Raw genomic sequence first — 20,173 nt, forward strand, 5'->3', positions numbered from 1 at the left:
ATTTAGGTCGAGATTAAAATAATTACTATTAGTTTAGGATATGTGTGCTGACCTGAGGTTAAGTTACTTGAGGTAATACTGCAAGATATATGTCAGGTTTCTGGCTGATGTAAAACTGAGTTGACTCTGGTCTAGGTAGCTCAGATTACGACACCAGAGCGGTCCTTCAGCAGGAAACCACAGGTAGACTTTTCTGAGTACTAGTTAATGTCTGAGTGTGTGTGTGTATTGTGTATGTGTTGTGTGTTTCAGGTGACATCACTGTAGGTGCAAGACTGTGACATCACTGTAGGTGCCAGACCGTGACATCACTTTAGGTGCAGGACTATGACATCACTGTAGGTGCAAGACTGTGACATCACTGTAGGTGCAAGACTGTGACATCACTGTAGGTGCAAGACTGACATCACTGTAGGTGCAAGACTGTGACATCACTCTACGTGCAAGACTGTGACATCTAGGTGCAAGACTGTGACATCACTCTAGGTGCAAGACTGTGACATCTAGGTGCAAGACTGTGACATCAATCTAGGTGCAAGACTGTGACATCACTCTAGATGCAAGACTGTGACATCACTCTAGGTGCAAGACTGTGACATCACTGTATGTGCAAGACTGTGACATCACTGTTAGGTAACAGGACACATGTATAACTAATGTAACATTATATTGTAGCAACGTTTCGCTCTCCACGAGCTTTGTCAAGCCAGTACAAACACTACAAGGACAAACAAGGTATATATAGGTACCGAGGTGATAAAACCTAAGGAGAGCAGTAAACCTACTGACCCAAGTTGTAGGTAGTAGTAGTAAGATAATATAAGATTTCATTCGGATTTTTAACCCCGGAGGGTTAGCCACCCAGGATAACCCAAGAAAGTCAGTGCGTCATCGAGGACTGTCTAACTTATTTCCATTGGGGTCCTTAATCTTGTCCCCCAGGATGCGACCCACACCAGTCGACTAACACCCAGGTACCTATTTGCTGCTAGGTGAACAGGACAACAGGTGTAAGGAAACGTGTCGAATGTTTCCACCCGCCGGGAATCGAACCGTGTGTGAAGCGGGAGCTTTAGCCATCAGGCCACCGGGCCTGAAGTGAAGGTAAATCTTAGTTGTTACGTGATGACGGGGTTCATTGTTTTGAGAACTCTTGTTAATACTTCAAAGATTATGAAGCTGCCTTTATTCTGTTTAATAGTGTCTGAAATGGCGAAAATTTAGTTATTGAATTACTAGACAGGCGTCAATAATCTCATAAATTTTTTGGTGGCGTTTCTGTGCTGTACACATGCGCTGTTTAAGTTGTCGTTTCTGTATGCAATGATGTGCTCACTCAGAGGTGTTTCTAGCCTTGGTGTCGTTCCACCGACGTATACCTTGTCACAGTCTCTGCAAGGGATTGTGTAAACATCTGCATTGACTGTTCAAGGTTTTTCTTTTACCTAACATATTGTCGGTAATTCTAGCAACATTATTGTGACAGCACTGTAGGCGCAAGACTGTGACACGAGCGCAGGTGCAAGACTATATAACATTACTGTAAGGTACAAGGCTGTGACATTACTGTTCCATACACCATACCATCACAGCTTATTAGAACCCTCCCCACCAACATGGAAGCTCCACCCTTCCTTGAAGGGACATCAACCCTACAAGGAATATAATTCACAGTAGGTATATCCACTCTAAAAACAAAGTACAACCACTATGTAGATAACAGGTACAACTGTGTAACAACATAGGTAAAAATCACTATGTAACAACCTAAGTACAACACTATGTAAAAATACATGTACAATCACTCTGTAACAACATAGATTCAACCACAATGTAACAACATATGTACAACTATTATGTAAAAACTTAGGTACAACCACTATGTACCAACTTAGGTATCACTATGTAACAACGTAGGTACAACTACTATATAACATGGGCACAACTACTATGTAACAACATTGATATAACCACTATGTAACAATACAGGTACAACCATGTAACAACATAGATACAACCACTATTTAACACAGGCACAACCACTATGTAACAACACAGGTACAACCACCATGTAACAACACAGGTACAACCACCATGTAACAACACAGGTACAACCACCATGTAACAACACAGGTACAACCACCATGTAACAACACAGGTACAACCACCATGTAACAACACAGGTACAACCACCATGTAACAACACAGGTACAACCACCATGTAACAACACAGGTACAACCACCATGTAATAACACAGGTACAACCACCATGTAATAACACAGGTACAACCACCATGTAACAACATAGGTACAACCACCATGTAATAACACAGGTACAACCACCATGTAACAACACAGGTACAACCACCATGTAACAACACAGGTACAACCACCATGTAACAACACAGGTACAACCACCATGTAACAACACAGGTACAACCACCATGTAACAACACAGGTACAACCACCATGTAACAACACAGGTACAACCACCATGTAATAACACAGGTACAACCACCATGTAACAACATAGGTACAACCACCATGTAACAGCACAGGTTTAATCACTATGTAACAACATAGGTACAACCACTATGTAACAACATAGATACAACCACTATGTAACAACATAGGTACAACCACTATGTAACAACATAGGTACAACCACTATGTAACAACATAGATACAACCACTATGTAACAACATAGATACAACCACTTCCTGGAGTCTACCTGGAGGGCATTCCGGGGATCAACGCCCCCGCGGCCCAGTCCACGACCAGGCCTCCCGGTGGATCAGGGCCTGATCAACGAGGCTGTTACTGCTGGCCGCACGCAATCCAACGTACGAACCACAGCCCGGCTGATCCGGCACCGTCTTTAGGTATCTGTCCAGCTCCCTCTTGAAGACAACCAGGGGTCTTCCCGTAATGCCCCTTATTGCTGGTGGGAGGCTGTTGAACAGTCTTGGGCCCCGGACACTTATTGTGTTTTCTCTTAGTGTACCAGTGACGCCCCTACTTTTCACTGGGGGTATGTTGCATCGCCTGCCAAGTCTTTTGCTTTCGTATGGAGTGATTGCTGTGTGCATATTAGGGACCAGTCCCTCCAGAATCTTCCAGGTGTAGATTATGATATATCTCTCTCGCCTGCGCTCCAGTGAGTACAAGTCAAGTGCTTCCAGGCGCTCCCAGTAGTTAAGGTGTTTGATGGAACTTATACGTGCAGTAAAGGTTCTCTGTACATTCTCTAGATCTGCAATTTCACCTGCCTTGAATGGGGATGTTAATGTACAGCAGTATTCCAGCCTAGAGAGAATAAGTGATTTAAAAAGGATCATCATTGGCTTAGCATCTCTTGTCTTGAATGTTCTCATTATCCATCCTATCAGTTTCCTAGCAGATGTGATAGTGGCATTGTTGTGGTCCTTGAAGGTGAGGTCTTCGGACATTACCACACCCAGGTCCTTCACATTACTTTTCCGCTCTATTGTGTGATTGGAGTTTGTAGTATACTCAGTCCTAGTTATTATTTCCTCCAGTTTTCCATAACGGAGTAGTTGGAATTTGTCTTCATTGAACATCATATTGTTCTCTGTTGCCCATTGGAAAACTTGGTTTATATCTTCTTGGAGCTTTGCCGTGTCCTCAATGGATGACACTCTCATGCAGATCCTAGTATCGTCTGCAAAAGATGATACAGTGCTGTGGTTTACATCTCTGTCTATGTCTGATATGAGAATAAGGAACAGGATAGGTGCGAGTACTGTGCCTTGTGGGACAGAGCTCTTCACTATGGCAGCATCTGATTTAACTCTGTTTACCACTACTCTTTGTGTGCGATTGGTTAGAAAGTTGAAGATCCATCTGCCTACTTTGCCGGTTATCCCTTTAGCACGCATTTTGTGTGCTATTACACCATGGTCGCACTTGTCAAAGGCTTTTGCAAAGTCTGTGTATACTACATCTGCATTCTGTTTGTTTTCCAGTGCATCTAGGACCATATCATAGTGGTCAAGCAGTTGCGAAAGGCAGGAGCGACCTGCTCTGAAACCATGTTGCCCTGGGTTGTGCAATTTTTGGGAGTCCAGGTGGTTTGCTATCCTGCTTCTTAGAACTCTTTCAAAGATTTTTATGATGTGGGACGTTAAAGCTATTGGTCTATAGTTCTTAGCTACTGCTTTGCTGCCACCTTTATGGAGTGGGGCTATATCTGTTGTTTTTAGTGACTGTGGAATCTCGCCTGTGTCTAAGCTCCTTCTCCATAGCATACTTAGGGCCCGTGAGAGGGGTTTCTTGCAGTTTTTAATGAACACCGAGTTCCACGAGTCTGGGCCTGGGGCTGAGTGCATGGGCATGTCGTCGATGGCTTTCTCAAAGTCTAGTGGAGTTAGGGTTATGTCATAAATCTGGCCTACATTGGCAGGGTTTTGAGGCTCATTCATGAAAAAATTGTTTGGATTGTCTATCTTTAAACTGGTTAGTGGCTCGCTGAACACTGAGTCATACTGCGATTTCAGTATCTCGCTCATTTCTTTGTTGTCGTCTGTGTAGGATCCGTCTTGTCTGAGCAGGGGCCCTATACTAGAAGTGGTTTTTGACTTGTTTTTGGCATATGAAAAGAAATATTTCGAATTTCTTTCAATTTCATTAATCGCTTTTAGCTCCTCTTGTCTCTCCTGGATCCTGTATGAGTCCTTTAACTTCAGCTCAATATTTTCCACTTCCCTGGTTAGCACTTCCTTCCGTGTATCAGATAATCTGGCATTCTTGAGGAGCTCAATGATTCTTCGTCTTCTCCTGTAGAGGGAGCGTCTCTCTCTCTCCAGTTTACTTCTTCTTTTCTTTTGTCTTATAGGAATATACCTTGAACATACTTCAGCTACCAGGAGGGTGATCTTTTCGAGGCATTGGTTAGGGTCCATGTAATTTAAGATATCCTCCCAGCATGTTTCATTTAGGGCATAGTTTACCTGATCCCAGATGATGTTCTTGTTGTTGAAGTTGAATTTGGTAAAGGTACCCTCATAACTGTATGCATCTTGCCGATCAGGACTCCTGTGCATGCAAGTCTGGACTTCGATTAGATTGTGATCAGAATTTGTTGTTTTTGATATTGTTATATTCCTTACCAGGTCCTCATTATTTGTGAAAATAAGGTCCAGTGTGTTCTCCAGTCTTGTTGGCTCCACTATCTGCTGACTTAGGGTGTGTTTGTTGCAGAAATTCAGCAGCTCCTGTGTGTGTGACCTTTCATCTGAGCTACCTCCAGGGATTATTTCTGCTACGACATTATTTGCTATATTCTTCCATTTTGTGTGTCTTAGATTGAAGTCACCAAGCAGCAAGATGTTTGGGGATGGGGCTGGAAAGTTGTCCAGACAGGAGTCAATTTTTGACAGTTGTTCTTTGAACTGTTGGGAAGTTGCATCCGGTGGCTTATATACAAGTACAATGACTAAGTTTTGGTTTTGAGTTATTGACTATAACATTCAAGTTAACAGAATAATTTTATATAATCAGTTCCTAAGTTGCTTCATCTTGCACACTGAAGAACCGCGTTTCGATCCCTGGCACGAGACTAAACGTTGGACATGTTTTCTTATACCTGCTGTCCCTGTTTACTTAGCAGTAAGTAGGTACCTGGGTGTTAGGAGAATGTGTGGGTCGCATCCTGGGGGGGATAGAGCATTAAAGACCTCCAACAGAAAAAAAGACAGTTTTGTTTCACTGAGATACGACAAGAGAGAGAGAGGTACCTACGGAGTCGTATACGACAAGAGAAGGGTACCTACGGAGTCGTATACGACAAGAGAAGGGTACCTACGGAGTCGTATACGACAAGAGGAAGATACCTACGGAGTCGTATACGACAAGAGAAGGGTACCTACGGAGTCGTATACGACAAGAGGAAGGTACCTACGGAGTCGTATACGGCCCAGAACTTGTTTTCTGAATCGTTCGGTGACCTAAATGTTTAGAATATTAGGAATGCATAATAAAAACAGACCAAATAAATGTTAGAGCAACATGACTGACTCTTCCGGCAATACAGCAGAAGGGCGTCTTCTGCCTGCACGCTATTACAGTGATCTAAAGGGATGGAGGAGTTAAGGGATCTGCGATATAAGAATGGAGATCTAAGGGTGGGGGACTCTAAGGGAGAGTGAGGATCTAAAGGGCAGGAGTGGAAGGAACTAAGGGGACTGGAAGAACACCCCTTTCCTGCAGGCCCACTGGCCCAGGATGGGATCACAGACGTCTGAGAAAGTACAGATGCTGACCTGACTGGCAAAGATGATTAGTGCATGTATACTGAGGTAACCCACATTCCTCTACCCCGCCCCCCTCCTCCGACACACACACACACACACACACCATGAGCAAACTTCTGCTCCTGTAGCTACAAACGGATCATTACACACGCAGGGGCTAAAGGGTTTAACTGGAAACTATAAGAACGCAGTAAGTGGGAGTGATTTTAGAAAATGTATTTTCAAACTTGGTGAGGTAAATGACTGGAATAAAATGAATTATTTTTTTTTTATGAGCCTGGAATTTGTAGTGCATAATTGTTTTCAGCTGAATCTAGGTTTGTTAGGTGTTCAGATTGATAATCCAGCTGGTGGCACTCTGTTACTCCTGAACAATTTAAAAATGCCTGATGACTGCCAAAATGGTCACTGATCACCTGGGAAGTCATAAAGACATATATATCAGCATGAATATTGAGTATTTTAATTAGATAAACTTCACATTTTGTTTCCAGGTCAAAGAGATCAACTTTTTATTCTCTAGTCATTATCGGGTGAGTAAATATAGAAGAATGCAAGATGGCTACCGGTAGTCTCAGCTGCAGGTAGAGACATTATCTGTGCTAATATATGCAGATGTTATCGAACAAGGATGATCAATACTGTACTGGTAATAATGGATTTTGTTTCATATAGTGGCTTGTTTACAAATGAATAGCGATTATTGCTACCTTTGATGAGTTTCGAGTTTTTCTACTCCCTGAGCCCGGCCTTGAGCCAGGCTTGTCTGGTTCTTGCCTAGACAACCAGATTGTTGTTGCTGGCGACCCGCTGGTCTACATATCCATCACAGTTTGTGTAATCTGGAACCTGGTGGAGATACTTGCATAGTTATCTCCTGAAAGCTTCTGCACTTGTCCCCATCAGCGTCTTCTCTTGTTGTACGCACGGTGCCCCTTATTTTCAGAGTTTATTTTGCATTTTCTCCGATATCTCTCACTCCAGTATGCTGCTATGGCGGTGTGCAGATTTCGTACAAGGTCCTCGAGTATTTTCCACGTATATATTATCTTGTATCTCTCTCTTGCCTTCGCTCCAGTGAGTAAATATTGAGGCATTCCTAGCAATTTAAATGCTTCATTGATTATGCATTATCAGTGTGAGTGACATCTGTATGTACATGATAAAATGTTTGGATAAAGCTCTCTGTATCTGACACAATAAATATAAGTGTTTGGAAACTATAAACGTTGCCCAGTTCAATTTTCTTCTCCTGCCATAATGTGGTGGACGGACGCTGGGAAGGTGAGTCTCAGTGACTGTAACAACTAATTATGGTAAATATGGCAGCCATCTTGGATATCAGATTCACAAAGAATCATCGTACCAGCAAAAAAGCATAAAAAAAGTGACTTCCTTTACAGAAAATAGATATTGTTAGTAATAAATCGGACTAAAATGCTCAATATTTATGGGTGATAGGCGACCACCATGGCATTCATCGTGGTTTTTCTCAGATTCCTCAAGAGAGAGAGACTGTAACCCGCTGGGTTATCAGTCTCGACACCTCGAAGGATCAACATCATCTAAGAACAATTGTGCACCATAAAATTCCAGGTTCGTCTATTTTTCCACCAGATTAAAAGTAACTAAAGTATTAATGATAGAAAATAACTGAACAAAATATTTGTGCTCTCCTGCAACCAGCATGAAGATATATACATCCTTATCCAATCAACATTAAGATATATACATCCTTATCCAATCAACATCAAGATATATACATCCTTACCCAATCAACATCAAGATATATACATCCTTACCCAATCAACATCAAGATATATACATCCTTATCCAATCAACATCAAGATATATACATCCTTACCCAATCAACATCAAGATATATACATCCTTATCCAATCAACATCAAGATATATACATCCTTACCCAATCAACATCAAGATATATACATCCTTACCCAATCAACATCAAGATATATATAAGAGTGAGGTGCAATACTAGTGGTAGTAGTAGTAGTGGTAGTGATATAAGTTGTAGTAGTAGTAATACATTAAGATAGAACAATTAACTCGCACATGAGTAAAAGGATATAAAAGCTATAACTTGGGTAACATAAAAATAGAACGTGTATATATCCCTGTCCAATCAACATCAAGATATATACATCTTATTCAATCAACATCAAGATATATACATCCTTGTCCAATTAGCATCAAGATATATGAATCCTTAACCAGTCAATATCAGAATCGTAATTCTCCCATTGTCATCATTGTATTCACTTAAGCAGTATCAGCATACTGGCACTCAAGCAATATCAGCATACTATTCATCAAGCAGTGTCAGTGTACTGGCACTCAAGCAGCATCAGTATACTGGCACTCAAGCAGCGTCTGTATACTGGCACTCAAGCAGCATCAAGGGGTTACTCGCCCTGGCAACACATGAAGACGGGTTGTAGCATCATGCAGGATGGGGTCACCGTCCCCTGAGCGGTTTCCTCCTCTTGTTCCTGCTGCTTCCGTTGCCATTGCTGCTTTTGCTACTGCTGCTGCTACCGTTGCTATTGGTGCTGCTGCTGCTGCTGCTGCTGCTGCTGCTGCTGCTGCTGCTGCTGCTGCTGCAGTTGTTGCATTTGTTAATACTGCTGCTGCTGCTGCCGTGAATAAAAGTTGCAGCAGTCTTCAAAGTCTCGGTCAAGGTCGTCCACCTGAGGCTTATTAACAGTAAATTTCCGTGTCTGTATATGTATATATTTGCCTAGCCAAGTTATTCTGTGTGTATTCAGTAAGTTGTAGTTGAGGAGGCCGAGTCTCTACTCTCAGCCCCGTCTTTGCTGCTTACCTTCGGTCCTACCGAATTCCGGGTCTCAGGGGCCCTGTTATACCTTCTTTAAAATATGCATGAAATTTGCAGCATATGTTAATTTGTCCAGGTCTTTCTGCTTCTAACAACCTCTCAGACTGTGAAATAATACCTGGTAATACCATATGCTGGACTCCTGGCCAGTTATACTGTATTTATGCTGGTTCATTCTGATCTTAGGGAAGTTTTCCAGTTTTATATCGAATTTATCACACCTATATCAGATTTTTTTTTTATTTTCTAGTTTTTCATTAACAAAATAAGGCCTGAAGAAATAAGAATTTATTCATGTAGAAAATTAGTAGGAGCTTCAGGTTTCTAGTATGGTGTCTTTTGGCTTTATAAAAGTGTTTGTCGCTCCACAGATGGATATCTTTCAGGTTTACTTACTCGGGGTTTCTAAAGGATACATGAAGAGCAATATTAACGAGTTTTATGATGTTTAAAGTAACAGCGTTTGAGGGTCTCTTATAGCATGATTATATTCAAGGGGGAGAGCTGTAAACTCGTCATAGAAAGCCTGGGAAGTGGGAAGGGTAGGGGGGGGGGGTAATCAGGTTTGATGGGTACCGCCAATTTCGTATATCAAGAAGCCTTCTCAGTTGACGGGCAAATCTCACATAAACATGAAATATACAAAAGCCAGCCTGCCTCCAGCAATGAAGGTACTGAAGCAACCCGAGCCACCATCACCAGCCACCAACCTGTCTGCACCTCATACATGAAGAGCGTATTGTTTCCAACGAAATTAAGCTGCTCGTGTGTCTCTCCCGCTGCCGGACGTTTAAGAAAGCGAGAGACTTGTGCTCTTTATTTTCCTACGATATTGCAACGTTCATTTAGTAGCGTGTGAGTCTGCGGAGACACGTACTGCATTCTTGACTCACTTTGTGTTATTGCTCTCAGTGGAGCTACTGAACACTGATTATAGTGTGTATGTGTATGTGTGTGTACTCACCTAGTTGAGGTTGCGGGGGTCGAGTCCGAGCTCCTGGCCCCGTGTGTGTGTTTGTGTTTGTGTGTGTGTTTGTATGTGTTTGTGTGTGTGTGTGTATGTGTGTGTGTGTATGTGTGTGTGTGTATGTGTGTGTGTGTGTGTGTGTGTGTGTGTGTGTGTGTGTGTGTTTGTATGTGTGTTTGTGTGTGTGTTTGTGTGTTTGTGTGTGTGTGTGTTTGTGTGTTTGTGTTTGTGTGTATGTGTGTGTGTGTGTGTGTGTGTGTGTGTGTGTGTGTGTGTGTGTGTGTGTGTGTGTGTATGTGTGTTTGTGTATGTGTGTGTATGTGTGTGTGTGTGTGTGTACTCACCTAATTGTACTCACCTAATTTTGGTTGCAGGGGTCGAGACTCAGCTCCTGGCCCCGCCTCTTCACTGATCGCTACTGGATCCTCTCTCTCTCTGCTTCCTGAGCTTTGTCATACCTCTTCTTAAAACTATGTATGGTTCCTGCCTCCACTACTTCACTTGCTGGGCTATTCCACTTGCTGACAACTCTATGACTGAAGAAATACTTCCTAACGTCCCTGTGACTCGTCTGAGTCTTCAGCTTCCAGTTGTGACCCCTTGTCCCTGTGTCCCCTCTCTGGAACATCCTATCTCTGTCCACCTTGTCTATTCCCCGAAGTATCTTGTATGTCGTTATCATGTCTCCCCTGACCCTTCTGTCCTCCAGTGTCGTCAGTCCGATTTCCCTTAACCTTTCCTCGTACGACATTCCCTTGAGCTCTGGGACTAGCCTTGTTGCAAACCTTTGTACTTTCTCTAACTTCTTGACGTGCTTGACCAGGTGTGGGTTCCAGACTGGTGCTGCATACTCCAGTATGGGCCTAACATACACAGTGTACAGTGTCTTGAACGAAGGCAATTGTCGACAGACACTTGGCCTGTTTGTGTGTAGTAGTGTGTGTGTGTACTCGCCTAATTGTAGTTGCAGGGGTCGATTCATAGCTCCTAGCCCCTCCCCTTCACTGGTCGCTAGTAGTGTGTGCGTGTGTGTGTTTTGTTTGGTGGCAGCAGCAACAGCTACGTGAGACACTAGATAAATTCTACAAGTTACTACAAGGGTCACGTACTCCAACATTGCCTCAGTGCACACACTCAAGCACCTTCCATCTCCAGACCTGCCACCACACACCCTGGAACACCACGCTTCAAGAAGGGCATCCCCGTATCTCATAAGCTCAGCCTCCTGTACCTCAGTGCACACAAAAGGTATAGTGCAGAGATGTCGTAAAATTCTATTGCGGGAAAGTATAAAAACATCTGTACGTGTTAATGTGTATTTTTGTGTATGTTAAATTAATACCAGAGTATCAGTTTATTTTTAATGCCAGATTATTAACGTATTTATAAATACTGGAGTATTAACTTCCTTTTTAATACTCGGATATTAACTTATTTTTTAGTGCCGAGTTTTCGAGTAATAAACGAAAATTTGCTCTCGAGAAAACAAACGAAAATGTTGCTGAGATTGTTCCGAAAAATAGGGAAGTCTCCCCCCCCCCCTGTTAAACTTAAAAACACCATAAAACAGCGAATTTTTTCCCCAGTTTACTTTTCTCACATTCCATTTAAAAATTCTCTATAATTCAGTAAAAAAAATATATATTTGAACTGGATTTTTTAAACAATGCAATTTGATAAAATTGGTAAAAAAATGACACCTACACAGCCCAAAATTAATATAAAAATACTTCCCATTAAGACACAACAACATTTAGGGTTTGAAGCTGATCAGCAGAGACATTCTTCAGTAACTGATCTGATTCCAGTGATTCCATTTTTTAAAACTATTTCATTAAAATTTCAAATTTGTACCTACTCGACTAGACTTACGTCTCGTCATCCTTCTTACAGAATGTATCTTCAATGATGTGTTGAAGACAGTCAGAAGAAGCTTTATATTTTACTCAGATAAGCTATACGACACATGTAGGGGATCAGCAACTATGCTGACAGGTCAGGGGAGACATGATAACGACATATAAAATACTGCTCGGAATAGACAAGGTGGACAAAGACAGGATGTTCCAGAGATGGAACACAGAAACAAGGGGTCACAGTTGGAAGCTGAAGACTCAGATGAGTCAAAGGGATGTTAGGAAATATTTCTTCAGTCATAGAGTTGTCAGGCAGGTTTGATAAACCTCTTGGAGCAGGGAGAGAAAGGACCCAGTAGCAATCAGTGAAGAGACGGGGCCAGGAGCTATGAATCGACCCCTGCAACCACAAATAGGTGAGTACACACACACACACACACACACATAGAAGACCGCAGACAGAGTATATGCTACGCGGCCAAAGACTGCAAACCTCACTCAAGGAAAAAGATCTAGGGGTGAGTATAATAACGAGTATGTCGCCAGAAGCACACATTAACCAGATAACTGCGGCGGCATATGGGCGCCTGGCAAACCTGAGAATAACGTTCCGATACCTCAGTAAGGAATCGTTCAAGACTCTATACACTGTGTACGTCAGGCCCATACTGGAGTACGCAGCACCAGTTTGGAACCCAAACCTGGTCAAGCACATCGAGAAATTAGAGAAAGTGCAAAGGTTTGCAACAAGGCTAGTTCCAGAGCTAAGGGGAATGTCCTATGAAGAAAGGTTAAGGGAAATCGATCTGACGACACTGGAGGACAGGAGGGTCAGGGGAGACATGATAACGACATACAAAATACTGCGTGGAATAGATAAGGTGGACAGACAGGATGCTCCAGAGATGGGACACAGAAATAAGGGGTCACAGTTGGAAGCTGGAGACCCAGATGAGTCATAGAGTTGTTAGGAAGTGAAATAGTCTGGAAAGTGATGTAGTGGAGGCAGGAACCACACAGTTTTAAGACGAGGTGTGATAAAGCTCGTGGAGAAGGGAGAGAAGACCCAGTAGCGTTCAGTGAAGAGGCGGGGCCAGGAGCTGAGTATCGACCCCTGCAATCACAATTAGGTGAGTACACACACCGACAGTGAGTTCCATATTCAGAACAAAAGCTCAGCCCCACGCAGACAATTAAGCGATTACAGTTAATATGATCAAGTTCTTTCCCCATGTTATAACTGTTAAAATACACTCTCAGATAAATTACGTAGGATGCTAACCGGTATGTGTAATCTCAGTAACGGCACAATGATGAAACTATTTTACGTAAATTACTTAGAGTTAACACTTTTCAAACACTCGATGAAAAACATTGGGTAAGACTTATGGGTTAAGAGTGTCTCTTCATGTAAAAACAGGCTGGGTCGTGCAGTAACGGAGAAGTGCTAATTATCTCATGCAAACAATATTTGTGTGAGGCGATGACGGGGTGTCTTAACATTCTAATTACACAGTCCTCGGGGTCATCCATTTACCACTATGATCCTGGCTCCAGGCCACAACCATGGCTCGAGGCCATGACTCCTGGCCATGACTCCTCTGCCCTTCCACGTCCCGTGTCGCGTCCTCTGCTTTTAACGTTAACTACACGAATACCTTTTACCCAATATATGGATACTTCCAGCTAGTGCTGAAGTTTCTTACTCGCAGGACCCCAGCACTTTCTTACAAGGGATATATATGACTATTCCAGCAAGAATATAAGTTTGTAACACATTTTTCCCACAACAGTTGGTTAACACACAAATACATATCTATTTTTACTTCTAGGTAAGCAGGGACAGCAGATGTGTAAGGAAACCTGTCCCTATCTAAACAGGGAATCGAACTCGGAATCTAGCTATTGTGAGTTTAATGCTCTCAAGCGGTGAGTTATACGGCACCTGGTGTCCCGTCTTGTGGTTTGGGAGTGGGAGGGTGAGAAGGTAAGTGGCCCCGCCTTGGGTAATAGTCTGCGACAGGAACCGTGCAGTACCGTAAACAATGTCACCCCTCAACACCGTGACACACTGACCCCGGGTCATGACTCCCACACCATGCACTGCCCTTTCGCAAGTCACATATCCTCTACATGTGACCTGTTACCACCCAACCCATACACACCCTTCCAGCACTATTCACTACCACTTCCACACATCATTCACTCCCCCTCCCATACATAATACACGTCCCCCCAACACACCCCTCACGCCTCACAACACTACACAGTCTCTCACACCTTACAATAGCATACACTCACCCCCCTCACAACACCGCTGTACCACCGTACAATTAGGTGAGTACACACACCGACAGTGAGTTCCGTATTCAGAACAGTCTACCAATACTGTTATATACGTCATTATAATTTGGAAAAGATTTTTGAAGGCACAATGTTTTAGGCGTACACCAATAGTACATTATGTATAATAATAAAATTATCTTGAAAAAGGAAGAATGATTCAGTGATTTGTGGATAGTAGTGAACTAGTGTAGTGATTACCCAATGACCCGAGTGAAGCTAATTACACTAGTCAGTTATATTAATTATAATTTAGTCAACGGTGGAATTAGAATATCTAATTATCGGTCTGACAAGCATAACAGGGTTTGTGTGAGGCGTTGAAGTGTGTGTTAGGAGTCAAGGCCAGGGAGGGGCAAGAAGGCCAGTTTAATGCTAGAAAAATAGGTCATTGGAGCTATTGGAAGCTTTGCGCTCCTTCAGGACTCGCGTTGCAGCGTAACAATGGTAGCGGTGAGCTTGATAGCACCAGGACGTAACTCCCACCAGACCTTTGACAGTTAATCCTTCTCTTAATCCCTCGCCCACCCCACCTCCCTTTACTTCACACAAAAAAAGTTGATTGACAGGTTCTCAGTGTGTGCTTTAAGTAGCCAAGTTAGACGTACACACAGCGGCTACACAAGCCGTAGCTCATACTCGGAAAACAATGAAACAAACGCACGCGCGCAAAAACACAGACAGACAGACAGACACACACACACACACACACACACACACACACACACACACACACACACACACACACACACACACGCACGTAAAGAAACTAGAGAAAGTGCAAAGGTTTGCAACAAGACTAGTCCCAGAGCTAAGAGGTATGTCCTACGAGGAGAGGTTAAGGGAAATCAACCTGACGACACTGGAGGACAGGAGAGATAGGGGGGACATGATAACGACATACAAAATACTGAGAGGAATTGACAAGGTGGACAAAGACAGGATGTTCCAGAGATTGGACACAGTAACAAGGGGACACAGTTGGAAGCTGAAGACACAGATGAATCACAGGGATGTTAGGAAGTATTTCTTCAGCCACAGAGTAGTCAGTAAGTGGAATAGTTTGGGAAGCGATGTAGTGGAGGCAGGATCCATACATAGCTTTAAGCAGAGGTATGATAAAGCTCACGGCTCAGGGAGAGTGACCTAGTAGCGATCAGTGAAGAGGCGGGGCCAGGAGCTCGGACTCGACCCCCGCAACCTCAACTAGGTGAGTACAACTAGGTGAGTACACACACACACACACACACACACACACACACACACGCACCAATAACATCCCCATTTTCAAGTTCTTTGGTAAAAAAAAGTAAAAGCTTGTTTTTCCTTGGTAAACAGTGTAACGTAGATTGTACTTACATACTTTTGTGCCTACATTAACCTTTTACTTATTATTACATTTTGCGCCCAATTCTTTTATACCTGAACACATTGTGCAATAAAGCTATATCATCGATAATCTGTATGAGGCACAGAAAGTAATACTTTTATAAATGACTGTTGTTAACCTCCGCAAGCCTTTCACTAGGTACGAAAAATGACGTTCATTGTCTCACAATTCCGCAGTAACCACTCAAAATGACGCTTTTCATGCTGAAAATTCAACACCTTCCTGAACTTAGGAGAGAAATAAAGTTTGTGATGTTCCTCTTGTGTGTGTGTGTTGGAGAAGTTTCACTCTCGGTAATTTCTAAGTCTCCTTGCACTTTCTAGGTTACTCAGCGAGAGTTTTGCTAGCTCTCCCTCCCTAGATACTATCACCATGGCTTGTAGTTACTGTCATCATGTTACTATCACCGTGTTGTTACAGGCACTACCTTGTTATTATCACATTGGTTTGTTACTATTACAGCGGCTTATTACTGTCACAAAGGTTTGTTGTTACTATCACTATAACATGTTACTATACCCAGGATAGTTATTACTATCACCAGAACTTATTATTATCACCAGAGCTTGTTACTATCACCAGGGCTTGTTAATATCACCAGAGCTTGTTACTATCACCAGAGCTTGTTACTATCGCCAGGGCTTGTTACTATCACCAGGGCTTGTCACTATCACCAGGGCTTGTCACTATCACCAGGGCTTGTTACTATCACCAGAGCTTGTTACTATCACCAGAGCTTGTTACTATCGCCAGGGCTTGTTACTATCACTAGGGCTTGTTACTATCACCAGGGCTTGTCACTATCACCAGGGCTTGTTACTATCACCAGAGCTTGTTACTATCACCAGAGCTTGTTACTATCACCAGAGCTTGTTACTATCGCCAGGGCTTGTTACTATCACTAGGGCTTGTTACTATCACCAGGGCTTGTTACTATCACCAGGGCTTGTTACTATCACCAGAGCTTGTTACTATCACCAGAGCTTGTTACTATCGCCAGGGCTTGTTACTATCACTAGGGCTTGTTACTATCACCAGAGCTTGTCACTATCACCAGTGCTTGTTACTATCACCAGAGCTTGTCACTATCACCAGGGCTTGTTACTATCACCAGTGCTTGTTACCATCACCAGAGCTTGTCACTATCACCAGGGCTTGTTACTATCACTAGGGCTTGTTACTATCACCAGGGCTTGTCACCATCACTAGGGCTTATTACGATCACCTGGGCTTGTTACTATCACCAGGGCTTGTTACTATCACTAGGGCTTGTTATTATCACTAGGGCTTGTTACTATCACCAGGGCTTGTTATCACTAGGGCTTGTTATTATCACTAGGGCTTGTTACTATCACCAGGGCTTGTTATTATCACTAGGGCTTGTTACTATCACCAGGGCTTGTTATTATCACTAGGGCTTGTTATTATCACTAGGGCTTGTTACTATCACCAGGGCTTGTTATTATCACTAGGGCTTGTTACTATCACCAGGGCTTGTTATTATCACTAGGGCTTGTTACTATCACCAGGGCTTGTTATTATCACTAGGGCTTGTTATTATCACTAGGGCTTGTTACTATCACCAGGGCTTGTTATTATCACTAGGGCTTGTTATTATCACTAGGGCTTGTTACTATCACCAGGGCTTGTTATTATCACTAGGGCTTGTTATTATCACTAGGGCTTGTTACTATCACCAGGGCTTGTTATTATCACTAGGGCTTGTTACTATCACCAGGGCTTGTTACTATCACCAGGGCTTGTCACCATCACTAGGGCTTGTTATTATCACTAGGGCTTGTTACTATCACCAGGGCTTGTTATTATCACTAGGGCTTGTTACTATCACCAGGGCTTGTTACTATCACCAGGGCTTGTTACTATCACCAGGGCTTGTCACCATCACTAGGGCTTGTTACTATCACTAGGGCTTGTTATTATCACTAGGGCTTGTTATTATCACTAGGGCTTGTTACTATCACCAGGGCTTGTCACCATCACTAGGGCTTGTTACTATCACCAGGGCTTGTTACTATCACTAGGGCTTGTTATTATCACTAGGGCTTGTTACTATCACCAGGGCTTGTTACTATCACCAGGGCTTGTTATTATCACTAGGGCTTGTTACTATCACCAGGGCTTGTTATTATCACTAGGGCTTGTTATTATCACTAGGGCTTGTTACTATCACCAGGGCTTGTCACCATCACTAGGGCTTGTTACTATCACCAGGGCTTGTTATTATCACTAGGGCTTGTTATTATCACTAGGGCTTGTTACTATCACCAGGGCTTGTCACCATCACTAGGGCTTGTTACTATCACCAGGGCTTGTTATTATCACTAGGGCTTGTTACTAGCACTAGGGCTTGTTATTATCACTAGGGCTTGTTACTATCACTAGGGCTTGTTATTATCACTAGGGCTTGTTACTATCACCAGGGCTTGTTACTATCACTAGGGCTTGTTATTATCACTAGGGCTTGTTACTATCACCAGGGCTTATTATCACTAGGGCTTGTTACTATCACCAGGGCTTGTTATTATCACTAGGGCTTGTTATTATCACTAGGGCTTGTTACTATCACCAGGGCTTGTTATTATCACTAGGGCTTGTTACTATCACCAGGGCTTGTTATTATCACTAGGGCTTGTTACTATCACTAGGGCTTGTTATTATCACTAGGGCTTGTTACTATCACTAGGGCTTGTTATTATCACTAGGGCTTGTTACTATCACCAGGGCTTGTTACTATCACTAGGGCTTGTTATTATCACTAGGGCTTGTTACTGTCACTAGGGCTTGTTACTATCACCAGGGCTTGTTACTATCACTAGGGCTTGTTACTATCACTAGGGCTTGTTATTATCACTAGGGCTTGTTATTATCACTAGGGCTTGTTACTATCACCAGGGCTTGTTATTATCACTAGGGCTTGTTACTATCACCAGGGCTTGTTATTATCACTAGGGCTTGTTATTATCACTAGGGCTTGTTACTATCACCAGGGCTTGTTACTGTCACTAGGGCTTGTTACTATCACCAGGGCTTGTTACTGTCACTAGGGCTTGTTACTATCACCAAGGCTTGTTACTATCACTAGGGCTTGTTATTATCACTAGGGCTTGTTACTATCACCAGGGCTTGTTACTGTCACTAGGGCTTGTTACTATCACCAGGGCTTGTTACTGTCACTAGGGCTTGTTACTATCACCAGGGCTTGTTACTATCACTAGGGCTTGTTATTATCACTAGGGCTTGTTACTATCACCAGGGCTTGTTACTGTCACTAGGGCTTGTTACTATCACCAGGGCTTGTTACTGTCACTAGGGCTTGTTACTATCACCAGGGCTTGTTACTGTCACTAGGGCTTGTTACTATCACCAGGACTTGTTACTGTCACCAGGGCTTGTTACTGTCACCAGGACTTGTTACTATCACCAGGACTTGTTACTATCACTAGGGCTTGTTACTATCACCAGGACTTGTTACTATCACCAGGGCTTGTCACTATCACTAGGGCTTGTTACTATCACTAGGGCTTGTTACTATCACTAGGGCTTGTTACTATCACTAGGGCTTGTTACTATCACTAGGGCTTGTTACTATCACTAGGGCTTGTTACTATCACTAGGGCTTGTCACTATCACTAGGGCTTATTACTATCACCAGGGCTTGTTAGGGATGTTAGTGCTATCGGTCTGTAGTTCTTTGCTGTTGCTTTACTGCCCCCTTTGTGGAGTGGGGCTATGTCTGTTGTTTTTAGTAACTGTGGGACGACCCCCGTGTCCATGCTCCCTCTCCATAGGATGGAAAAGGCTCGTGATAGGGGCTTCTTGCAGTTCTTGATGAACACGGAGTTCCATGAGTCTGGCCTGGGGCAGAGTGCATGGGCATGTCATTTATCGCCTGTTCGAAGGACTTGTTACTGTCACCAGTGCTTGTTACTATCACCAGGACGTGTTACTGTCACTAGGGCTTATTACTATCACCAGGACTTGTTACTGTCACTAGGGCTTGTTACTATCACCAGGACTTGTTACTGTCACCAGGACTTGTTACTGTCACCAGAACTTGTTACTGTCACCAGGGGTTGTTACTATCACCAGGGCTTGTTGCTGTCACTAGGGCTTGTTACTATCACCAGGACTTGTTACTGTCACTAGGGCTTGTTACTATCACTAGGACTTGTTACTGTCACCAGGACTTGTTACTGTCACCAGAACTTGTTACTGTCACCAGGGCTTGTTACTATCACAAGGACTTGTTACTGTCACTAGGGCTTGTTACTATCACCAGGACTTGTTACTGTCACCAGGACTTGTTACTGTCTCCAGGGCTTGTTACTATCACCAGGGCTTGTTACTATCACCAGGACTTGTTACTATCACCAGGACTTGTTACTGTCACCAGGACTTGTTACTGTCTCCAGGGCTTGTTACTATCACCAGGGCTTGTTACTATCACCAGGACTTGTTACTGTC

Source organism: Cherax quadricarinatus, chromosome 13, assembly GCF_038502225.1.
Source record: "Cherax quadricarinatus isolate ZL_2023a chromosome 13, ASM3850222v1, whole genome shotgun sequence".
In the NCBI taxonomy this organism is placed as follows: Eukaryota; Metazoa; Arthropoda; class Malacostraca; order Decapoda; family Parastacidae; genus Cherax; species Cherax quadricarinatus.